This window comes from Carettochelys insculpta, chromosome 1 (assembly GCF_033958435.1).
Source record: "Carettochelys insculpta isolate YL-2023 chromosome 1, ASM3395843v1, whole genome shotgun sequence".
NCBI classification, from domain to species: Eukaryota; Metazoa; Chordata; order Testudines; family Carettochelyidae; genus Carettochelys; species Carettochelys insculpta.
The window spans coordinates 135,495,321-135,514,123 of NC_134137.1; the positions used below are offsets into that span (position 1 = coordinate 135,495,321).

Below are 18,803 nucleotides of genomic sequence, written 5' to 3' on the forward strand. Positions count from 1 at the left end.
ATCCGAGAGGCCGCCACCACGGCCGCGGGCCCCACCACCCGTGCCAACGCCCGCACGTAGGTCTCCACGTGGGGCGAGGCAGCCACCAGGAGGCAGCGGACTCCGTGCCTCCTGGTGAGCGCGGGGAAGGGGCCGCGACCGTTGGGGATGGTAGTCCTGGCAGAGGCGGCAGGAGCAGGGGGCGGGGCGGCGGCCGCCGCCTGGGCGTACGACCTGGGGGCCGAGAGGTCGGGGCCCCCAGGAGCGGTGGAGGGAGCAGGGGAAAGGGGAGAAGGGGAGGCTGCACTGGGTGTTTGGGCAGCCTGGGGAAGAGTCCCCGCCACGGGAGGTTTGGCCTTCCGGGCGGGGCTCTTGCCCTTTCTTGTCCCCCGGCCCTTCCTGCCCTTTTGGGGGGGAGGGTTTGGGGCTGGGTCGCCAGGGGGCGCCGCGGCGGAGGCAGTAGGAGCCCCGGAGCCTGCGCCCGCACCCTCAGCCGACGTGGTAGTAAAGTTCTGGGCAGCCCTGGACGAGTGGGCCGCCGTTTCGGGGATAGGAGGGGTGACAGTGGAGGGGAGAGGGAGGGAGGGGTCACCAGATGACCCTCCAGTGGGCGTGGGGGCCATGTTGGTGGGTTTGAGGGGGAAAAAGTTTATTGAGGGTGGGGGCCTTTAAGAGGGAGCGGGGGAGGGGGAGGAGAGTGGAAGGGAAGGAAGGAGTGAGGCGTGGCTGCCCCTCCCCCACTGGCCGGGCTGAGGACCCAGTCAGATGGAGGAAGGGCAGGGCAAGGGCAGCAAGGTCAGGGAAAGGGAGACACAAAAGAAAGGCCACAACTCCCAGCACAAGAGGTAAGAGGGCTCCTGTTTCTGCACTGGGGTGTGGAGGGAATCAAAGTTTGTTTGTGTGTGTGTGTGTGTGTGTGGGTTGTGGGGTGGCCTCAGGCGCTTAAGTAAACAGAAAAGGGGGGGGGGAAGGGGCGTGGGCACGTGGGGGGGGCGAAGGAGGAGGCACAGCCAACTTAAGGGGGATGGCGGGGTTAATGGGGAGAGGGGTTGCCCACGTGCGCCTGAGGGGTGGGCCCGTAGCAGCTGCTGCTGCAGAGCCTCGAGATGGCAGGGGAGAAGGCAGGGGCAGCTGATTGGAGGGGCCCGGGTGGAGGGGGCCCCAGCGGCAGCTGGGTGTGGGAGGGGCAGTAGGAGGGGGGGGTGGCTGCAGGGGTGGGGCAGGGGCCACGCCCTAACACCCCACCCCTGGCTATGCAGCTCCCCCCCGGAGCCCCGGTGGAGAGGGGCCCTGCCCAAACTCACCCCTCCCCAAGCCACTCCACAGGAGGCTGTGTGGAGGGAGCCCAACCGCCGCTTTAAGAGAGCCCCCTACCTTCTCCAAGTGGTGAGGATGCAGCAGCTGCTGGATGGAAGGTGGGCCCAAATGGGGGGCCAGCAGTTTCTCCCCCAAAAGATGGAAGAAGGGGAGGGGGCCCTGCTGTAGGGCAGGGGGCAAGAGGCCCCCACCCTCCACCCACTCAGCAGTTCCAAAAGAACTGGGTGAGGGTTGGGGGGAGAAGGTAGAGCCTGCCTGCCCGAGGCAGGAGGGAGGCTGACCCCCGAAAGTGGGGGCGGTGGGGAGGGCAGCCCTGTGGGGGCTTCAGCCATCCAAGGCCGGCCAGCCCCCAGATGCTCGCCTTCCAGCCGTGGGAGAGGGTCCCACGGCAGCAGCAGCAGCCCTGCAGGAGCACCTGCAGCTGGCCGCCTGCTCCTATTGGTGTTACCGGGGTTGGGTGGGCAGGCATGGCCTGCCCATGGCTAAAAGGCCCCTCTCACAATGAGGGGGGGCCCACTAAAAACGCCCGGGCACCAAATGAGTGCGGGGGACAACAAAGGAAAAAAACAGGGACGGGAGTGAGGGTCAAAGGTTTAGAACGAGGGAGCCGGAAGGGGATACCGAGCAGAGAGCCCCGGACAGCGCCCACCGCTCCTCGAAGGTGTCCAGGGAGTCGGTGGACGCCGCCCAGAGGAACTCTGCCCGGATTCGTGAGCGAAGGGAGGAACGGAAGTAGGCCCCACAGTCGCAGGTCGCCCCCTCTGCCAGCCTCCTCTCCCTGGTTTTATAAATGGCCATTTTGGCCGCGGCCAGGAGGAGGCAGACGAGGAGGTCCCGCGACTTTGTGGGGCCGCGGATAGGGTGTGACAGGATAAGGAGGTGCGGGGAAAAGTGCAGCCAGAACCTCAAGAGGAGGTTCTGGAGGAGCCGGAAGAGGGGCTGCAGCCTGGCGCACTCAACGTAGATGTGCGCCAGGTTCTCCCTCATGCCGCAGAAGGTGCAGGTGTCTGGGATGGGGGTGAACCGCGCCAGGTACACGCCCGTGCTCACCGCTCCATGGAGGATTCTCCAGCTGACGTCCCCGGTGGGCCGCGGGACCAGGGTGGAATAGAGGCTGGCCCACCGGGGCTCCCCACCCTCCGATGGCGGCAAGAGGTCCCGCCACTTGTGGTCGGGGCGGGACACGAGGGTGGGGAAGTGGAGCGTGTGAAGCACGAGCGCGTACAGAAAATGCCTAGGCGCGGTTCGGAAGGGGACCGGCTGCATGGTATGCAGCCGGCTGAGGTGGTGGAGGGGAGGGGGGCGGGCAGGATCGCGAAGCCGGGAGCCCACGGAGAGGTCCGGAGGGCTAGGAGTGAGAGGGGGGCGGGGCGCACCCTCTCGCAGGACCCGGCCGAGGTAAACGTGAGCAGTGGGCGGCAGGGCGGCCTTCACCTCCTCGAGTACGCGACGGGGGGAACGTAGGCTGGAGAGCCCCATGCGCTGGGCGAGCGCCGGGGCCTCCATCCAGTCTCCCCGGTCGTAGTCCAGGAGGTCTCCGACCCTGGTGATTCCACCTAGGACCAACCTCCGGCGCACCACGGGAGACTCCGCCACCTGCACACGAAGGTGGGGGTTGTGTAGCAGGGGCTCCGCGAAGAGGTCTTCCCCCGTGGTGGCCCCTAAAGACCTGGAGGCTGCGAGCAGCCGCCAAGTGCGGAGGAGGTCCTGGTAGAAGGCCGGCAGCTCCGAGAGGCCTCGCGGACGGTCTCTCCAAGATAAATAAAGGAGCTGCCGGTCGTATCGGAGCCCTCGGTGACGGCGGAGGAAAGCATGCGCCAGCGTACTCCATGCCGGACTATCTGCACTGTTGGTGTTGGCGTTGAGAAGTCCCTGCAGGGCCCGGAGGCGGAGGACATGGACCTGAGTGCGCATGCAAGTCAGGCCCTGTCCTCCCTCCTCCGGGGGGAGGTGGAGTACCCCTGCAGAGACCCAGTGCAGTCCTGGCCAGAAAAACTCCAGGATTAACTTCTGGAGCTGGTCCAGGAACTTCGGGGGTGGGACCAGGGTGCTGAGGCGGTACCAGAGCATGGACAGGACGAGTTGGTTCAGCACCAGTGCTCTCCCCCGCAGGGAGAGGCACTGGAGCAGCCCTGTCCACCTCCGTAACCGCTCAGCGACCCTGCCCTCTAAACCCTGCCAGTTTTCCGGCGGAGAGGGATGCGTGGCGGATAGAAAGACGCCTAGATAGAGCAGCGGACCCGCGCTCCACAGGATCGCCTGAAGCGCGGGCGGGAGGCGGCTCGTCTGCCATCCAGTCCCGACCACCAGGCCAGAGCTCTTGACCCAGTTGACCCGGGCGGAGGAGGCCGCCGAGTAGATAGCTTGGCAAGCCTCCAGACGAGCCAGGTCTCCCGGGTCCTGAACCACGAGGAGCACGTCGTCGGCGTACGCCGACAGGACTAGCCGCAGCCCTGCCTCTGGAAGCACCATCCCCATCAACCGTCGACGAAGGAGACAGAGGAAGGGCTCGATGGCCAGAGCGTACAGCTGTCCTGAGAGCGGGCAGCCTTGTCGTACTCCCCGTCCGAAGCTGACCGGAGCGGTCAGGGTCCAGTTGAGCTTGACCATGCACTCCGAGGCAGCGTACAGCACCCGGAGAAACCCGACGAAGCGGGGTCCGAAGCCGAAGGCCCGCAGGGTGCCCAGGAGGTACCCGTGGTCCACCCTGTCGAACGCCTTCTCCTGATCCAAGGACAGGAGGGCGAACGACAGGCCGTCCCTACACCCAAGCTCTAGGAGATCCCGGACCAAGGACAGATTATGGAGGATGGTGCGGCCCGGGACGGTGTAGGTCTGGTCGGGGTGGACCACGTCCTGCAGCACGGACCCCAAGCGACGGGAGATGGCTTTAGCGATGATCTTGTAGTCCGTGCTGAGGAGCGAGATGGGACGCCAGTTCCTGAGGTCGCGGGGGTCCCCCTTCTTGGGCAGCAGGGCGAGGACGGCACGCCTGCATGACAGGGGGAGGACCCCGCTTTGCAAGGCCTCGGCCCAGACGCTGAGCAGGTCTGGGCCGAGGACGTCCCAAAACACGCGGTAAAACTCCACGGTCAGCCCGTCCATGCCCGGGGATTTGTTGGTGGGCATGAGGCGGAGGGCTTCCGAGAGCTCGGCCAGAGTGAGAGGAAACTCTAGCCGGTCCCGGTCGCCCGTGCTGACCGACGGCAGTTGGTCCCAGAGCACCCTGCAGGCGTCAGCGTCGGTCGGATCCGGGGAGAAAAGGGTGGCGTAGAAGGCGCGGGCCCTCTCGCGCATCTCCACCGGATCCGTAAGAGGGGTGCCGTCCTCCGCAAGAAGGCAGAGGATGTGTTTTTCGGCACCCCTCTTTTTCTCCAAGGCGTAGAAGAAGCGGGAGCCGCGGTCCATCTCCCGGAGGAGTTGGATTCGCGACCTCACCAAGGCCCCCTGTGCCCGGAGGGCGTCGAGGGCCCTGAGCTCGTCCCTCTTCTCCTGGTACGTGCCACAGAGGGATGGATCGTTGGGGCTGGCGGCTAGACGCCTCTCCAGCTCAAGAACCTCCCGTTCCAGCTGCCCTATCAGCGCATCCCGCCGCCGGCTGGCCCCCCGAGTATAGTCGCGGCAGAAGAGCCGCGCGCGCACCTTTCCCAGATCCCACCACCGCCGCGCCGAGGGAAAGGCACGCCGTTGCTCGCGCCAGGCCAGCCAGAACTCCCGGAAGGACGCCACGAAGCCCACGTCCTCCAGCAGGCTGTTATTGAAGTGCCAGTAGGCCGACCCCCGCTTCCCCAGCGAGAGGGAAGCCTTCACGGCCACCAGGTGGTGGTCCGAGAAGGGGGCCGGCCGCACGCTGGAGGCGTGGGCCCGGAAGAGATGGTGCCGTGAGATGTAAATGCGGTCCAACCGGGAGTGTACAGATGTATGGCCCACCACTCGGACGCAGGTGAAACCAGCGTCGTCGTCCGAGTGGTGGCTGCGCCAGACGTCCACCAGGGAGCGATGGATGAGAAGCTCCCTGAGGACGCCCGCAGCGGCCTGGCCATGCTCGGTCCCCGTGCGGTCCCGCTCCTCGAGGGTGCAGTTGAAATCCCCGCCGAGGACCAGGCACTCGCGAGGATCGATGGTGTCGAGGAAGGCCGCCGCCTGCCGGAAGAAGGGGGTTCTCTCCGGGCGGCGTGTTGGGGCATAGACATTAACGAGATGGAGAGGCAGCCCCTCCACCCGCACCCGGAGATACAGCAGGCGGCCGGGCACAACCTCGACGCTCCCCAGCACCTCGGGCCGCAGGTCTGGGGAGAACAGGGTCGCCACCCCGGCCCGGTGGGCCGAGAGGTGACTGAAGTGGACCCCGTCTCCCCACTCCAGCCGCCACTTCGCTTCGGCTGCTGGGGTAGTGTAGGTCTCCTGTAGGAAGGTGACCGAGTACCCCCCCTCCCGAAGGAAGGAGAGCACTCGGCACCTACGGAGACCTGACCCGCAGCCCCTGGCATTTAAAGTGGCAAAGATGATCGGCGCCATTTGGAGGGCTGGGGAGGATCCTCGCCGGAGGGAGTACCGACGGTTCCCGTGGGGCCACGCAGCAAACCGTGACCGACCCCGAAGGCGACGAGGGCGTCACGGAAGCTGCGGGCCCGTTGGTAAGCCGAGGCGTCCCTCCTCCCGGTCCCCTTGCCCTCCTTGAGAAGGGCCCTCACGGATTTCAGGATGGTATGAAAGTCCCCCCAGCGCTGGAGGGCGAGAGCAACCTTGTTCTTGGAGCCACGAATGTCCTCCAAGAACCGGCGCATCTCTCCCACCAGCGCGAGGGGTGCCGAGGCCTCGGGGTCTCCAGTACCCGTCGGCCTTGTGTTCCTTTGGGCCCCACGGCCACAGAAAAGATTGGGGTGGGGACTGGGGTCTGGTTTTGGGGGGGATGAGGGCAGCGGAGGGAGAGCAGCCCCGGAAGTGCTGGGAGAGGGCGATATAGGGGGGGCCTCCCGAGGTATTACGGTTTCGGGGGCAGGTATGAGTGGGCAGGGATCGGGGGGGGGGTAGGAGGAGGAGGGGTAGGGGGGAGGGCAGGGGGGATGGGGCTCATCAGGGGAGGGGAGGGTTCATGGGGGGGAGGGAGAGCGGGCAATGGGGGAGGGGGAGGAGGAAGAGGAGGGAGTGGAGGGAGAGGAGGGTCTGGGGGGGGGTAGGATTGCAAGTTCTGGGGCGGGGCGTTGGCTGGGAGAAGGTACGGGGATGATGGCAGGTGATGGGGCTAAGATGGGGTCAGGGGTGGGGATATGGAGAGAAGGTGTCTCGGGAGAAGGGGCTTCCTCGGTTGGTGGGGCGGGGGAGGGGGGTAGGGGCGAAGTGCCGACATGCTCGGCAGGAGGTGCCAACTGGTCGAGGGGGTGGGTGTTGGGGTCTTCATTTTCGGGGCCAAAAGCGGGGGACATGGGGAACTCTGCTTCTCCCAGGGCGCCCAGGGGCTGGCCGACTCCCGTAGGGAGGTCATCCCTAATTAAGGGGGGGGGTCGCCTCCTGGGACGTCCCGAGGCAGAGAGAGGTGGTAGTTGAGGGATCGCTGGTATATGGTGAGGGGGAGAGTGGAGGGGGCGGGGGTGAGTGGACGGACGGCCCACAGGCCTCCAATAGGAGGCTGTCCACGTCCAGGGCCACCGGGGTGAGGCCTAGGGCCTCGACCTCCTGCGAGAGGAGGGCGAGGCCGGGGCTCACCTCCTCCGGATGCTCCGCAGCAGCAGTCTGGGTCGCGGCCGGAGGGGTGTCGGGGGAGGGCACGGGTGCACAAAACACCTTCTCAGCTTCCTGAGGCTCTGGCTCCGGGGCGGAGGGGATGGTACCATACTCAGCCGCCACCGCGGCGGCCTCCGTCGCCCCCGGCGGGTGATCAGTAGCCAGGGGTTCGGCAGGTGGGTCTGGGCTGGCGGCTCTTTTTAGCGCTTTGCGCGGCGCCTCCACCCCGTCCTCCGACAGGGTGGGGTGCCGGGTGCGCGCCCTTTTTTTCTTCCGTTTCCCCCCCGCCAGCACCCAGCCCTCCGAGGAGGCGCGCTGGGCAGTAGAGGAGGAGGGGCCAGGGGACAGGGCCGATAAGGAGGAAGAGAGGTAAGAGGGGGGCGGGGCGGCAAGGGGGAGGGACGACCCGCCCCGGGACGGGCCCTCTTTTGGTCCTGCCGCCGGCCCCTCCTCCCTCTCCTCCGCAGGCCCGGCTCTTGTGCCCGCTTGGGCGCCAGCGCCTGCTTCTTCTTGCCCGGCACCATGCGGCCGGGCATCCTCCGACGCCCGAGCGGCGATGGATCCATCTGGGACGAGAGGAGGAGGGTCGGTCCCGGGGCCTGTCGCGGTCGGGGCGCCGCCGATCCCGTGGCTGACGCCCCCCGGGTCGGAGGAGGTCCCGGGCTCCCCTTCGTGCCGGGCCAGGGGGCAGTCCCTCCGGACGTGCCCCGCCGCCCGGCACATAAAGCACCGGGCCTCCCCCAGGGTATAAAAGACCCGGTACTGGGCCCCTTGATAGGGCACCAGTATAGTCCCCTCCTGGGCCACCCCGCCCTGTGCTGCCGCCGGCGGCAGTTGGACCCGGGCCTGCCGGCGGAAGGAGAGCACGTGCCGGAGGGCGGGGTCTTTACAGCCTAGTGGGAGGGGACTCAGGACCGTCAAAGGCCGGCCCAGGGCGGTGAGGAAAGGCAGAAGGGCAGAGTTGGGAAGGAAGGGTGGAACAGAGGAAAAAACCACCCGCACGCCCAGGTCCTCCAGCGGCTCCAGGGGCACGTGCACGCCCCCAACCGCCAGGCCCCTCTCCACCGCCTCCTGGGCGGCGGCCTCCGAAGCCAGGAAGAAGACGATCTTCCCGAACATCCGAGAGGCCGCCACCACGGCCGCGGGCCCCACCACCCGTGCCAACGCCCGCACGTAGGTCTCCACGTGGGGCGAGGCAGCCACCAGGAGGCAGCGGACTCCGTGCCTCCTGGTGAGCGCGGGGAAGGGGCCGCGACCGTTGGGGATGGTAGTCCTGGCAGAGGCGGCAGGAGCAGGGGGCGGGGCGGCGGCCGCCGCCTGGGCGTACGACCTGGGGGCCGAGAGGTCGGGGCCCCCAGGAGCGGTGGAGGGAGCAGGGGAAAGGGGAGAAGGGGAGGCTGCACTGGGTGTTTGGGCAGCCTGGGGAAGAGTCCCCGCCACGGGAGGTTTGGCCCTCCGGGCGGGGCTCTTGCCCTTTCTTGTCCCCCGGCCCTTCCTGCCCTTTTTGTGGGGGAGGGTTTGGGGCTGGGTCGCCAGGGGGCGCCGCAGCGGAGGCAGTAGGAGCCCCGGAGCCTGCGCCCGCACCCTCAGCCGACATGGTAGTAAAGTTCTGGGCAGCCCTGGACGAGTGGGCCGCCGTTTCGGGGATAGGAGGGGTGACAGTGGAGGGGAGAGGGAGGGAGGGGTCACCAGATGACCCTCCAGTGGGCGTGGGGGCCATATTGGTGGGTTTGAGGGGGAAAAAGTTTATTGAGGGTGGGGGCCTTTAAGAGGGAGCGGGGGAGGGGGAGGAGAGTGGAAGGGAAGGAAGGAGTGAGGCGTGGCTGCCCCTCCCCCACTGGCCGGGCTGAGGACCCAGTCAGATGGGGGAAGGGCAGGGCAAGGGCAGCAAGGTCAGGGAAAGGGAGACACAAAAGAAAGGCCGCAACTCCCAGCACAAGAGGGTAAGAGGGCTCCTGTTTCTGCACTGGGGTGTGGAGGGAATCAAAGTTTGTTGTGTGTGTGTGTGGGTTGGGGGGGGGCTCAGGCGCTTAAGCAAACAGAAAAGGGGGGGGAAGGGGCGTGGGCACGTGGGGGGCAAAGGAGGAGGCACAGCCAACTTAAGGGGGATGGCGGGGTTAATGGGGAGAGGGGTTGCCCACGTGCGCCTGAGGGGCGGGCCCGTAGCAGCTGCTGCTGCAGAGCCTCGAGATGGCAGGGGAGAAGGCAGGGGCAGCTGATTGGAGGGGCCCGGGTGGAGGGGGCCCCAGCGGCAGCTGGGTGTGGGGGGGGCAGTAGGAGGGGGGGGTGTGGCTGCAGGGGTGGGGCAGGGGCCACGCCCTAACACCCCACCCCTGGCTATGCAGCTCCCCCCCGGAGCCCCGGTGGAGAGGGGCCCTGCCCAAACTCACCCCTCCCCAAGCCACTCCACAGGAGGCTGTGTGGAGGGAGCCCAACCGCCGCTTTAAGAGAGCCCCCTACCTTCTCCAGGTGGTGAGGATGCAGCAGCTGCTGGATGGAAGGTGGGCCCAAACGGGGGGCCAGCAGTTTCTCCCCCAAAAGATGGAAAAAGGGGAGGGGGCCCTGCTGTAGGGCAGGGGGCAAGAGGCCCCCACCCTCCACCACTCAGCAGTTCCAAAAGAACTGGGTGAGGGTTGGGGGGAGAAGGTAGAGCCTGCCTGCCCGAGGCAGGAGGGAGGCTGACCCCAGAAAGGGGGGGCGGTGGGGAAGGCAGCCCTGTGGGGGCTTCAGCCAGCCAAGGCCGGCCAGCCCCCAGATGCTCGCCTTCCAGCCGTGGGAGAGGGTCCCACGGCAGCAGCAGCAGCCCTGCAGGAGCACCTGCAGCTAGCCGCCTGCTGAGTCAGAGGCCCAGGAGGCTGCGCAGAGGCCCTGGTGGCCGGGTCCGGAGCCAGAACACCAGTGGCCCGCCCCTCAGAGGGCGGGGCCTAGAGCCAGAAGGGCCAAGGGCGGGGCTTGGGACCCATTGAAGCCTGGGCCTCCAGGCAGGGAGGAAGCACCTTTGCGAGCTCCCCGGTGCCAGGGGCAGAGAGCCCGCTACCGGCTGACCGGTCCGGAGGAACAAGCCCCCAGCGGCCCAGACCTGCCGGTCCAGCCACGGATCCGGATGCCCCAAGGGACCTATCCAGATTTCCCAGACCTGCCAGGACCCTCGCACCAGTGGAGACCCCCCCGCCTTGGAGGAAACCCCGGGCCCTGCCAGACTGACGAGGGCAAGTGGCTCTGACGCCCCAGGGGCGGCCTGCCCCGGAGCTCTGGCGGACCCCTGCAGCCCCCAGACCCAGGATCGCCTCAGGCCCACCGTACTACCGCCGCCAGAATACCCCAATGATGTGGACTTGACTGACTGGCCGGAGCCCCCCAAAGGTGGACGATCTGGAGGAGGCCAATCCCGCGGGACCCCCTGACCAGATGGCCTGGGACCTTCCCCCGGTGGAGGTGGAGATAGGAAGTGGCCCAGGGAACGACGCTCCCGAACCCATGACGGTGTGTTGCTGCCTGCATCCCCACTGCCGTGGTCGTGTGTGAGCGACCCTCAGGGCCCCGGGCCGGGTCGCAGTGGAGTGGGAGGGCCTGCGACCCCCTACCCCCTCCTTGATGGGGCAAGCCCTTACTGGGCTTGTTCCCCAAACCCTTGTGCTGCTGCCCCACCCCAAACTGAGGGCTGGGCCTGTGCTCCAAACCCTTGTGCTGCTGCCCTGCCCCAAACTGAGGGCTGGGCTTGTACTCCAAACCCTTGTGAACTGCTGCCCCGCCCTGGACTGAAGTCTGGGCCGGGCTTGTATTGTAAACTGTGAACTGCTGCCCCGCCCTGGACTGAGGGCTGGTCCTGGGTTGTAACCCCTGTTTTGTTGCTGCGCCGCCCTGAGCCAAGGGCACTGCCCTAGCCCCGGACCCCTACAGTATACAACACGTCATTTAACATATTCTATGACTCAGTTTAACAATCTGAAAAACAGATATGATAATAATAACTTGTAGGGCTTCACTGAGGTTTTGTGAAGGTCTTATATTAGAATTGGGAACATGCTCCCTGAGATTCGTGGGTGAAAGCTGCTACTGAAATTCACAAGTAGTACAGTGTAAAATAGAGTAGGATACAGGTGGAACATCTCTAGTTGGGCACCCTTTGGGACCTAATCTGTGCCAAATGAGAGAATTTGCTGGACCACAGGAGGTCAATATTGTCTAGCAGCATTACCAACACTTCCACTGCTTACTGGGCTCCTTGAAGACATTTAGGGTTAACTTGCAGCTAAATAACATCACTAAACATTGAAAGCCGGGACTAGCGGCTGTAAACAATCTTTATGGGATGATAGGAAACTTGGCCACTTCTGTGATAAGTGGACTTCCAACTAACTAAAATCATGTTGGACCATGGATGTTGCCAGAACAGAGGGTGCTGTGTTAGAGAGGTTCAACTGGTAGCATAATCTAAAAGAGTAGTGGCTGGAAGTATGTTTCATGATTAATGCACAAGGCCAGGTTCTATTCCCAGTTTTGATGCTCACTTGCTGCATGTGACCATAGGCAAGTTATTGTCTCTCAGTTTATTCAAATATAAAATGGTTAGAATTAATATTCAGCATAATTAATGTTCAAGTGCTTTGAGAACATGGGGTGAAAAGTGTTATAGATGAACAAAGTATTTTTGCTTCAATCTCTTTAAGAGTGAATCCCCTAGCCACACATTTTCAAAAAGTCTCCTTATGAGAACTAAATGACTAATTCAAATGAATAATTTATCTGAAGAATTTTGCCTTGTTTTCTCTTTGCAAATTGTTCTCAAATAGGCTCAAAATTTTTGGGTTTCTTAGTTATTGAAAATTGTTCACATATGTCTTTAGTGAATAATTCTTGGTCTGCAGAAATTTGACAAATATTTTGTTGCAAATATTTGCAATTTGATATGTGCTTATTGTGCTGTGTTGTGTTTTTTTTTTCCCCTCTGGTTGGATGCCTAATGCAATTCATGTATCCAGCATGAGTGGCAAACACACAATTTTATAACTGGATTTATAATTCCCAAGTCACAGATTCATGAATTTTAGGGACAGAACTGATCTTTAGATTTTCCAGCCAGACCTACTTTATAATATAGGGCATGAAATTTCATAGAAGTACTCCTGTGTTAAGTCTCATTGCTTGTTTGACTATAGCAAGTCTTCCAGAAAGTCATTCAGGCTTAATTTGGAGACTTAAAGAGATAAAGCATCCACCACTTGCTTTGATAGTTTGTTCCAGTTGTTAAGTATCCTTGCTATTATTTCAAATATTTATTGATCCTACTTTATCTTTCAACCTTCTCATTTTGCCTTTTTCTGTGAGACGAGATAATTCCACATGATGGTATTTATACTCTATAATCAAATTACCTCTTAATCTTTTTGATAAACTGAACAGAATGACTGTGTCTACACTACAAAAATAGCTTTGAAGTTGCTTGCTTCAAAGTACAACTTCAAAGTAAGGAACTTTGAAGTTGATTATCTACACACACCCTACTTGGAAGTTAAATTTCAAAGTAGCGCACGACTCTATTCCCAGGAACGAAGTAAGGACTTTGAAGTTGGGCTCCCTACTTCGACGTTAACTTCGAAGTAAGGGAAAATGTGTGTAGACTCTCTACTGGCTACTTCGATGTAGTGCCTAACTTCAAAGTTAACTTCAAAGTTAGTGCCTAGTGTAGATGCACCCAATAAGTCTCACTAAAAAGCAAATTTTTTTCAAGTACTCAAATCATTTTTGTGATTCTTCTTTGAACGCTTTCCAAATTTTTTTTCAAATTCTTTTTGAAAATGTGGAATTGCAGTATAAAACTCATTGAAGAATTCCCATATTAGTTTCATTGACAATGTGTCCAGAGGCAAAATTCATGAAGTATTGATTAATCACATGCATTTCGTAATCAGGGAACAGAAAAAGGCTATGGTGTAACTTATGTCATTTATCAACATATCATGAATTGTGAATATTACAAGTGATTACTGTGATGCACCCCAGGGGTACCCAGGCTCATGAAGCAGCTCACCACTATCTGATCTGAGTGTGAAGGAGTCTTCTCTTTGTTCACTGTGCATCAGCTTCCTGGAAGCAACAGTCTTTGGAAGCATGAACAGGGCTCCACAGACCTTCCAGGCTGAAATATGAACCCTTGAATAATCAGAGTGTTCTGTGCAGTGTCCAGCCTCTTATCCTCTGAATACTCACAGAATTACCAGGCCTACTGTTCTCAGAGGAACAGTACATGCCAGCTTGCCTGATTCAACTCAGGACCAGCATTTGGCATAAGAGCAGAATACTTACATATCACTATGGTGAAAACAAGAATAAGTTTATTATAAAAGACTAGAGACTCAAGTCATCATGAATAAGGACACTGAAAACAAAAGGCTACATGTAAAACAAACTCATTGAACACTTCCCATAGGCTAAACTTACCTAGCCAGTTAAGCGCCTGTCTAAAGAAGTTTGTCTCACCCAGAGTCCTCTTCGGCATTTTCAGCCGAGCCTGGCTGAGATCCTACTTCCAAGAATCCAAACACATTGTCTGATTACTTCCTAGGTGCAGGATGGCAGAGCAGTTTCCTTCCCATTTAAAAATTCCCTCAAAGTTAATCCCCATTACTGATAGAAGGAATAAGCCCCATGGCTTCATTTTGTGCTCCTTTCTCACAGATTTCATATCCCTTAGTTAAAAGTTGACTTTTATGTAAATAGACATCCACTGTGTTAGCTTTAAAGGCTTAATTTATATCCTGTCACAGAATTACACAGTTCTTATCTCCTGTTTGAAGGAGACAGTCTAAGGCATGTCATCTTTTGACACCCTGCTTTGAACTTATATGTTAAAGAACATATTTTTCCTGGCACGGATATGTAACTCTTCACACTCAGATTGATTATTAGTGTGATACTGGATTTCATTTCAGACCTCACCTGACTTTGATGAACCTGAATGTACATACTAGAACCATGAGATACCTGTACCCTTCTGCACTCCTGTGTCATTTGACATTAAGATGTTCTTGTATCTCAAATATACAATAAGAAATGTATTTTCATATTATAATCAAACTTTTATCAGCATTTAATGGACATCTTGGAAATCTAAACAAAGCAAATATGTGCAACAAGTAAATAAGGAAAGATCACAAATATGACTGGACTGAAATTTTCTTTTGAATTTAAATTTGAAAGGCAATTTCTTACATTACCTGTGCTCCTATATTGCTTACAGTATTGTTAGCCGGTGGCCGGGCTGTGCGGTGAGGTACCAACTATGCCTTTGTTACCATCCGTGTCTTTAACAGCTAGAGCGCAGGGCTCCTTTGCAGCGGGCAGCCTGGGCCAGGCTGACGGATGCCCCAGGGTCCTAAACACCTGAGTCTTTTACTGCTAGAGCAGGGAGCTCCTTTGCAGCGGGCAGCCAAAATTGGCTGACGGGTGCCCCAGGAGTCTGCCCTGTGGAGGCGGCACGACTTTACGCTAGGCTCTTAGCGCACTCACCTACGGCCAGGCTGTGGTAACCAAATGGTTAAAGTTCTTTTATTGTGCCGGCTGTGTTGGAGTGACAAAGAGTAACAGCAGCAGTCAGGCTTAGATCTTAACTAGTTACAAGTTTATTAACCTACAGTTATAAGTGTGTGGTTACAAAAGGCTACTGTCTACTTCTTACATGCTAGCAGAGTACAGGTGTTAACAGGTTACATTACAATTCAATACCACGACATCTTAATACAACGACATCTATCTATAGAGCTCTAGTTCTTTAACTGTGTACACCAAAAGGAAACCTTAATGTGGGTACATCTTACCCTCCTTGCGTCTCTCGATGCCAGTGTAGCCAAACCAGGATCAGTCACTCAATTCCGCGGAAAGACGGATACGAGGTTGGGCGTCCCCAGTTGCGGACCTCGGGAGGCAATCACCTGACCCGACCAGCAGGTAGTTGGTGGGAATGCACTCAGAATCAGTGTGCTGCTGGGCCATCTTTATACCCCCTGAGTCACGTATTCTCTTTCTTATCTATGGTGCCAGATCGTACTGGTCTGTCTTTTGTGACGCCAATTTTTACAAGGGCAATTCTTACTTAATTTGCCCTTGTAAGACAGGAGATAAAGAATTTGGGAGTACAGGACATTCTTTTACAAGGGCGGAGATTTCTCTTCTGGGATAACTGTGTGGGTGCATCACTCCATTAATGCCAGCCAAGGGCAGTTCTCTGAGGCACTTCGTTAACGGTTAGCCTGCTAGCCCTCTATCTGTGTTTTCAGTTCCTCAGGGTCACGATGAGCCAGCACATCTGGGCCCCTTTAGGAAGGCATCAAAGACTGTGCTGTTTAACTGCTGTTCAGTGCCCTGTGTGCTCTGAGGCACCTTAGAGGGGAGGCAAAAGCTGGTCTGTAGTGGGGAGATTTTGTCTGGCTACAAGTATGTTTCAGTGTCTCAAAGGCTTTTTAGGGCCTGACCCAATGCCCACTGAAGTTAATTGCAGTATTCCCACTGACTTCATTAGGGGTTGGATCAAGCCCTTGCAGAGCACAGCTACTTGGCACAAACTTAGGTGCTACAAAATTGCCCTCAACAAATTTGACCTAATTTCACAGTGAAGACATACCCTCAAGTGTTTCAATGCTCAACACTATTGCTCTTAAATCTGAGCCATCCAGTAATAGAAATAGTCAACTCCTGAACCTCTTCTGGGTGGCCACCAATTGTTCGTCTTACAGGGAACAGTGATTATGTCCCAGGGCTCCTGATAGAATGAATGAGGAGAGATTGGCACCTCAGAATACAATCTGCAAAAGCCATCGTGTTAGGCAGGAAGCCACCTAAATTTACCATCTAAACATGCCAACACGATAATCCTGTTCCCCTTCTCACAGCTAAGCAACTAAGTTCAGGCTGCAGGGAGGCACCCAGCTTTTCTTAATAGTGATCCACAAACAGGAGTCCCCAGCCTGGAATATAGTGGCTTGGCACTTCAGGCCAGGCTGCTGCCCTATTGCATTTTAGGTTTCTGTACAAGTGTCTGACAGGACAAAAAACTGTGTCAGGTAGTTCTGGGTGTATGTCGTCAGCATCCCATGTGCACTCGTCTCCTCTCACTCCCTTTGGAAAGCAACAGAAAAAATGTGTTTGCAAACTTGTTTCATACCAATGCAGAGGCCATTGCAAGGCTAGCCTGGTACCCACAGAGCTTCAAACTAATATTATACTGTTAGCACCTCACACATTGTGCTGTGGTTTGTGCAGAGCCTAAGTAGCCATCAGAGTGATGAAGCCCGTGAGGAGGACACAGCCATAAACATTTGTGAAACCATGGAGGGGAAGAAAGGGGAGATGCTTCCTACACTTGATGCTTTGTACACAGTGGAGTGTCAGTCCTGGTGCTATGAAACCAGCTCAGACTGGGGGACTGCATTGTTCTGCAAGTATGGGACAATGAAGAATGCTGCTGTCATCCAGGTAGCCAAGACAATCAATACCCTTCTGCGACAAAAGACAGTAACTCTAGGAAATGATCAGGACATAATGGATAGTTTTGCAGCAATGGCATTCCCTAACTGTGGTGGGGCAACAGATGGAATGTACATCCCTATCCTGGCACCTGACCACCTTGCCACAGAGTATATAAACTGCAAGGGGTACTTCTTCATGGTACTGTAGGCATTGGTGTATCACGAGAGTCATTTCACCAACATGAATGCGGAATGGTTGGGAAACATGCATGACACACACATTTTTAGGAACATTGGTCTCTTCAGAAAGCTGCAGAATGGAACTTTATTCCTGGACCAGAAAGTCATCATTGGAGACATGGAGATGCTGATAGTGATCCTGGATGATCCAGCTCTTGCTCATGAAGCCATACACAGACAGCCTGGACTGCAGTAGGAACAGTTCAACTACAGGCGGAACAAGTGCAGAATGGAGGTAGAATCTGAATTTGTCCATTTAAAAGCCAGATTCAGGAGCCCCCTGACTTGGTTTGACTTCAGGAAAAGCAACATTCTCCTCATGGTGGCAGCCTGCTGTGTGCTTCATAATTTATGTGAGAGCAAGGCTGGTGGCTGGGGGGAGATTTCATGGCAGGCAAAAGGGCTGAGGCAGATCACCTGTCCAGTAATGATGAGTAGCCAGACAGCAGGACAATAAGGAGAACACAATAAGGGGGCATGACTAATCAGTGGTACTGGTTGGCCATTTTACTAACAGAGCAGCCAGGCAGTCTGGCCACTCTCTGTCAACAGAGCAGATCATTCTCATGATCTAATTGGTAGTTTGGACTCAATCTGTTGACATAAACTTTGTTCTGACAAAACAAAAAAAAACAGCTTTATGAATGACCAGACAGTGACATGACAGTCATGTCTGTTGCTCTTAAGAAGGTTCCCACTGAATGACATGTGCTTGCCTGTAAAGCTTGTAAACTGTGCCCCCCCCGCCGGCCAACCGCCATGCAACACAAGCAATAAAGACACTATTTTTGTGAAACTCATCATTTTTACTCGGGACACTAAAGAAATTTATGGCTGGGGCTTAGGAGTTGGGTTTGCAAGGGCATTTTGCCATCACAGGTAGTGGAATGTCAGCCTTCCACTCTCAGAAGCATCCCTGGGACTGGAATGCAAAGCTACCCTTGACTTCCTCCACCACCACATTCTGGGTACTGGGAAGGGAGGTTAGGGAACATGATGAGGAGGGAACATGGTTCAGCATGGGCCAAAGTTAGACTGTGTGCTCGCGTACTAGGCACCTCAGAAGTTCTGTCTGGTGTCTCATCATATGCACCATCTCCTCCAGGGTCTTCAGTTCATGGTCTCTGAGCACTCTCCTTTCTTCTCAAGCAGCCTGCCTCTCCTCCAGTGTGATTCTCTTCCACACATTTAACTGTATCCTGTCCTTGTGAGTGGCTTGCATGTGCTCTATGAATATATCTTCCAACATTTGTTTTCCCCTGTGGATCTGTGCTGGCCTAACAGCCAGGCATAGGAGAGAGGGAGATGAGTGGTGGTCAAAGAGCCCACTGATGAGCACACTTCAACAAAACATAAGTGAAAGCTACAGAGTAAGAAGATACTTTTATTGTAGATTATATGAGTTTAGCAACACACAAAGGCTATGTCTAGAGGGTTTTGTAAGCAAAATGGCTGTTTTGCTAAGAAAACCCCTGGAGGGTCCAGATTCCCAAGGTATTCTGTCAACAGTAAGTTGACAAAATGCAGCACTTTCTGTGGACAGCTGTTCCTCACTCCTCATGAGGAATAATGCCTCTGTCGACAGACATCTGTTGACCGAAAGCCAGTCTGGAGAAAATGTAGGGGGCCCTCTGTTGACAGACCGGGCTTCCAGAACACTCAGCAGCCCTGTCTGCTGTGCTTCCAGTTGGCCATTTTGCCAGTAGAACAACCGGGCAGTCTGACCACTCTCTGTCGACAGAGCAGCTCACTCTTGCAATCCACTTGGCAGTTTGGCTGTGATCTGTTGACAGAAGTTTTTGCTGGAAGATAACTTCCAACAAAAACTTCTGTTGACAAATTCCTGTCATCTAGACAGAGCCAAAGGAATTTCATGAAAGACCCTCTGTACAAAACAATAGGAATACGTTCCATGCAAGGATAAATTCTGGCTTTTAAGTGTTCTCTCTGCAGCAGATACTACACAGAGATCTTCAGGGATATGCTTGACTTGGTTCACTTCCAGTTACAGGAAGGCACAGACCGGAGGTATGCTTTTGAGCCTGTGATTGCAAAAGAGTTTCTGTAGCTGTTCACATT

General features: G+C 57.0%; 1 long non-coding RNA gene across 2 annotated transcripts in view; it reads left to right on the forward strand.

The window, feature by feature from the left end:
• Positions 1-749: 749 nt before the first annotated feature.
• Positions 750-18,803, forward strand: part of LOC142012328 (uncharacterized) — a 182,003-nt gene continuing 163,949 nt past the window's right edge. For both annotated transcript variants that reach the window (XR_012645313.1, XR_012645312.1), the window contains exon 1: positions 750-824. This is a non-coding gene — a long non-coding RNA (uncharacterized LOC142012328). The remainder of the gene's footprint in view (positions 825-18,803) is intronic.